The following is a 5,676-nucleotide window of genomic DNA, read 5'->3' as shown; positions in this document are numbered from 1 at the left end:
CGTTAACATAGACTTGGATGATGGTAACCAAGATTCAGTGCCTATAAATTGCGACAATGAGGAGATTGAAGAGGTAAGAACAAAAGTATCTCCATCTGGCACATCTAAACATAAAAGAAAAAATGATCAAGAAAGTGTCATTGATGAACAAATTAAATTTATGGGTGAACAACTTGGTAAAATTGCTAATGCTTTGGAACAATTTACTGCGGATAAGACACCACATCTTTACGAAGAAGTGATGTCGATAGAGGTAGAAGGATTTGATGACGACTTCCTTTGTAGTGTGTTTGATTATCTTGTGGGTCGTGAATCCAAGGCCAAAGCTTTTTTTAGTTAAAATTAAGAAGTATAGAAAAATTTGGCTTCAAAAATTTTCTCAAGATTAAAGATATTGATGCTTTAATGTGGCGTAATATTAGTTATGCACTTGGACAATGTTATTGTTATCATATGGTGTACTACTAATTATGCACTTGGATAATATTATTAATTTCTAGTATTGATTGTGGTTTGGAAGCTAATTTATTATTATTCAAATCTTTGTTTTTTATTTTTTTATAGCACAATTAGGAATCATCTATTCGCTTTGATTGTTTTCAATTTATGACGATTAATATTCTAGCTTAATAATTGAGTATTATTATATATTTAATTTGATTTATTTTTTATAAATAAATCATTGTAATATATGTAAGAACAATATAAAATATAAATTTATTAATAGATATAAAATAAACTCAATTAAATAATGAAAAGATAATAAATTCTCAAATGTATGTTTGTTATATTGAAAACAATTTTTATGAAATATTTTTAGTAAATCATCAAACAATAGAAAATATATCAAACACCGTAAAAGTAAATCATTTTTCGAAATCATTTTTGAATAATATTTTCTTGGCAAACAAACGAGTCTAATTTTTCCACTATTTTACAAATTACATTTCTTTACTAAATTTCCTTCATATAGGCTTTTTATTTTTGTTCAATATTTTTATAATTTTCAAAATTTTATACAATTGTTTAATGAGTGAACTACATTGGTGGTCAATTTAAAATATGATTTGTTTAATTTTGATCAATTAATTTTTTCTCAATTTAGTCATTCTAATTAAAATAATTATCTAAATTAATTATTATCGTTAAAAATTAATTATTTCCATTAAAATTCTATTAATTTTTCAAAGAATTGTCAACATGACACCTTAACTCATTAAGTAAGTGACACGTAACAAATTTTTTGGTAGAAACCCATGACACTTTTTTTTTCTTTCCCTTCTCTTGCTTTAATTCCTTTTGTTTTGATTTTTTTTTTTTGGGGGGGGGGGGGGGTCTGAAGAATCATATAACGAACTAAGCATAAAAAACAATCCTATCTATGAAGTAAAACTTCCTATGAAAGCCTAAAAAATTACTTTTAAATAGAATAACTCCACAAAGGTACATAATCATATGCTTATTGTTCTTCCCATTCACCGTTATGGCCAGAACGAGGAGATGACATCATCACATCGGTGGCCATGTTTGCCCAAAATCTTTGCCCCAAACAGCACTTCTTCAACCAAATAAAACCCTTTCTCCATCAGTATGTTTTCACCTCTCTTTGTATCATTTCTACAATTCTCGTTCGATTGCTCAATCATTTTGAAATTCTTTACCACCTTCGCAACCATCTTTTGGATATCCTTTGCGTTGGAAGAAGCTGGTATCGGAAGATTCCAAGCTGAGTCCGTGAAGTTCAAACAAGCTGACCTTCCTCTCAGTGCTATAGTTGCTACGTGGTGAGCATGTGTCGCCATCTCTGTTGTAGGGAAATTTCCAAGCGAAATCCTTGACTTTTTATTAGGCCCTCTCATTTCAAAAACCCACTTCTGGGGATTCTTTCAGCCAACTCCACAATATACCGGGTGTCTAGTCTCTCAGAACTTCTTTCTTCAGGCATTGACATTGGAGCATAAACCACTGTTCCTGGTTAGCTCACAGGACTTCACTATCTAGCACCTAAAAACCCAGTCCTAATTCCAACAACCTTGGCATGACGCCTATGAAGCATGGACACGGACATAGACACACAATACAGATATAACACGATATAGATACGGCGACACGGTAATTTTTAAAAAATGATGACACGGATACGGTCGAATACGATAATAAATTTATATATATATATTAATGTTAAAATACTCAATGTAAATGAAAATATTGATATTTTTCATTAATATATAATCAATTCTTTTCCATTAAGCTATCTTATCATTAATAATATATGACAATATAGTAATACATTTTTCAAGTTCATTACACAAAACATGTCAATCAAATCTAAATTTGAAGTTCAACCTATATCCTTAAGAAGGCTTGTACAAAAAGAAGCAAAAAGAGAACAAATTTCTAGTTTAATTCATAGCATTAGCATTTTCCATATCTTCTTCTTCATTGGCAAAAATTACCATCTTCATATCCTGTTCATCAAGAGATAAGCTAGCAACTCTAAGAATTCCAACTCCTTCAAATGAGTCAAATACATCACCTCCAATATCCCACATCTTGTTCTCTCATTCTTTATAATAAAGAGTTTTTCTTGAAAGTAATCGAAAATTAGTATGCACAAATACTAAATCTTCGGCACGTTGAGGATTAATCTTATTTCTCCTCATGGAATGGATAAATGAATATGTACTCCAATTCCTCTCACACAAGATGATGAAGAAGGTTGTTGTTAAGTATGACTCCTATTTTAGTCAAATTTGAGAAATAATCTTCTAGTTAAACTCTGTTTATTTATTTCAATCTAACTCTAATTAGTTGAGATTATTTTTTTATTATTTGACCTATGAATTTATCCTATAAATAGGATTTTTTACAACCTTAGAAAACACACCTATTAGAGATTAGAACTCATAACACATTTAGAGAATTTTGTGTTTACGTTTTGAGGGTTTTTTGTTTTTGGGTTTTCAAGGTTTAGTTTTTTCTCCATCTTTTGTACTCTTCATTCTTTTTGCCATTATAGTAAAATTATCTTTGCTCGTGGTTTTTTATCCTCTTTGGAAGAGTTTTTTTGCGTTAAATTTGTGAGTTCAATTTCTCAATTTCTTTCGTTATTTTTACTTGTTCAGTGCTTAATTCGGTCAATACTCAACAAATAGTATCAAAGCTAGTTCAATTTTTGTAGATCAACCTATTCAGAGATGGCAACAACAAGGTTTGAAATTGAAAAGTTCTATGGTGAGACAAATTTCAATATGTGGCAAGTTCGGATGATGGCAATTCTAGATCAATCCTGCATGAAAAAGGTTGTTACCAGGAAAAAGCTTGAGAATCTAAATAAAACATAATGGGAAGAGCTTGATGAAAAGGATTTATCTACAATCCAGTTGTGTCTCGGAATACGGTATTGCAGAAGGTATTGATGGAGAAGACCTCATCCGCCTTGTGGAAAAGGTTAGAAACTCTTTATGTGACTAAGTCTCTGGTTAATCGATTAGTGTTGAAACAACGTCTATTTACATTTCGCATGAACAAATGTGAGCTTCTTAGATATCGCATCAGTCAATTCATTACTCTTTTAAATGATTTAAAGAACATTGAGGTTCAGATTGACAATGAAGATCAGACAATGCTATTATTGTACTCTTTATCCCCTTCATACAAATCTTTCAAGGAGACTTTGATTTATGGCAGAGACAAACTCTCGTTCGAAGATGTGAAGGGTCATTTTTTGAGTAGAGACAAACTCAACAATGAGTTTGGTTCGAATAACAAGACAGATAGGCAAGTTTCCATTTTGGTAGCATTAAAGAAATGAGACAAAATGTGTTGCTATTGTAAAAAGTTATGTCACGTCAAAACAGATTGTTATAAACTGCGAAATAAAAGAGCTGCTAAGAATAACGAGGAAGATGTAGCTGGTGCTAATTTGGTCGATAAAAGCGGTGATGATTTCTTGTTAGCAACGAGCGATAACTTCAAGCTTACGTCTGAGTGGATCTTTGGTTCAGGATGTTCTTTCCACATGTGTCCCAATAGAGAATGGTTCTCCACATACAGTTTGGTAGAATGTGGAGTTGTGCTCATGGGAAACGATTCATCCAGTAAGATAATTAGTATTGGTACTGTTAAAATTAGGATACACAATGGGACGATTAAGACACTCTCAGATGTCAGGTATGTACCTGATTTATGAAAGAATCTCATCTTCTTGAGTATTCTAGACTTGAAAGGATGCAGAATCAACATAGAGTCAAGCGACATTAAAGTATCTCATGGAGCTCTCGTTTTGTTAAAAGGTAAAAGAACCGACAGTCTTTATATTCTAAAATATTCTACAGTGACTAGTGAAATCAGACATTCCTCGTTCGTTACGGAGTTGAAGTCAACTCATTTGGAGCGGAGGAAACTTGGTCATAGGAGGGAAAAAGGTATGACTATTTCATTGAGGAGAGATTCTCTTTTAGATGCAAGTTTTGAAAAGTTAGGCACTGTGTTCGTGAAAATCAAACTCAGGTTAGTTTTGATTTGGCAGTGTACAAGTTGAGGGCTTGAAGTCTTCCAGTTTCTAAGCATAAATTTGGCTCAATAAATTCCTTGCATAGTTCAAAATAGGCCCGTGGAGGGCTTTGGCAAAGATGCATTGTGGAAATATAAGTCAAGGTGGAGATTTGTTAAGTATGACTTCTATTTCAGTCAAATTTGAGAAATAATCTTCTAGTTAAACTTTGTTTATTTGTTTCAATCAAACTCTAATTAGTTTAGATTATTTTATTATTATTTTACCTAAGAATTTAGCCTATAAATAGGCTCTTTTACAACCTTAGAAAACACACCCATTAGAGATTAGAACTCATAACAGATTTAAAAAATTTTGTGTTTACATTTTGAGGGTTCTTTGTTTTCAGGTTTTCAGGGTTTAGTTTTATCTCCATCTTTTGTACTCTTCATTCTTTTTGCCATTATAGTAAAATTATATTTGCCCATGGTTTTTTATCATCTTTGGAGGAGTTTTTTCGAGTTAACTTTGTGAGTTCAATTTCTCAATTTCTTTCATTATTTTTACTTGTTCGTTACTTAATCAGGTCAATACTGTAACACCCCAAACCCGACCTAGACGTTATGGCCGAATTTGGCGGCGTTACATGAGAGTGCTTTTATAAAAGCTTAGTAATTCAGATTATTATTCGAAAACCGTTTTTTTACGCGGAAGCTAAAACATCAATAATTTGTAAATCAACAACTTAACAATTTAAAAACCCCAAAATAAACCCAAAACAAATAGCTCAAGTCCAAAAGTTAAATCCCAAAACAAATATAGAAAAAATAATTGAACAAATGAAATAAACGTTACTCAAAAATCCATGAGTCTAACAATGGTCACCATCGAGCCCTCCGCCACATCGATCCATCTATAGTTGAGGATTACCTGACATAAAATAAATAAAGGGGTGAGTTTTCGCAAACTCAATGTATACATCCCCACAAACAGCATGCATACAAACAAATAACAGAATACAAATATTTAGCCTTAGCCATACAGATATCGCATGCAGATCAGATCAGATATCAGAAAACAGAAATCATGCCCACCAACTCTGCACACCATCTCCGTCCAACCCAACACACCATGTGGGGATAAAATCGACCCACCCAACCTTACATACCAAGTATGAGGAT

At 32.3% G+C, this 5,676-nt stretch overlaps 1 pseudogene; it reads right to left on the bottom strand.

The window, feature by feature from the left end:
• Positions 1–1,399: 1,399 nt before the first annotated feature.
• Positions 1,400–2,552, bottom strand: LOC108488274 (dehydration-responsive element-binding protein 1A-like; annotated as a pseudogene).
• Positions 2,553–5,676: the final 3,124 nt, after the last annotated feature.

Source organism: Gossypium arboreum, chromosome 10 (assembly GCF_025698485.1).
Source record: "Gossypium arboreum isolate Shixiya-1 chromosome 10, ASM2569848v2, whole genome shotgun sequence".
Taxonomy (NCBI): Eukaryota; Viridiplantae; Streptophyta; class Magnoliopsida; order Malvales; family Malvaceae; genus Gossypium; species Gossypium arboreum.
Note: the sequence above shows the minus strand (reverse complement) of the source record. Positions and strands in the feature narration are given on the sequence as shown.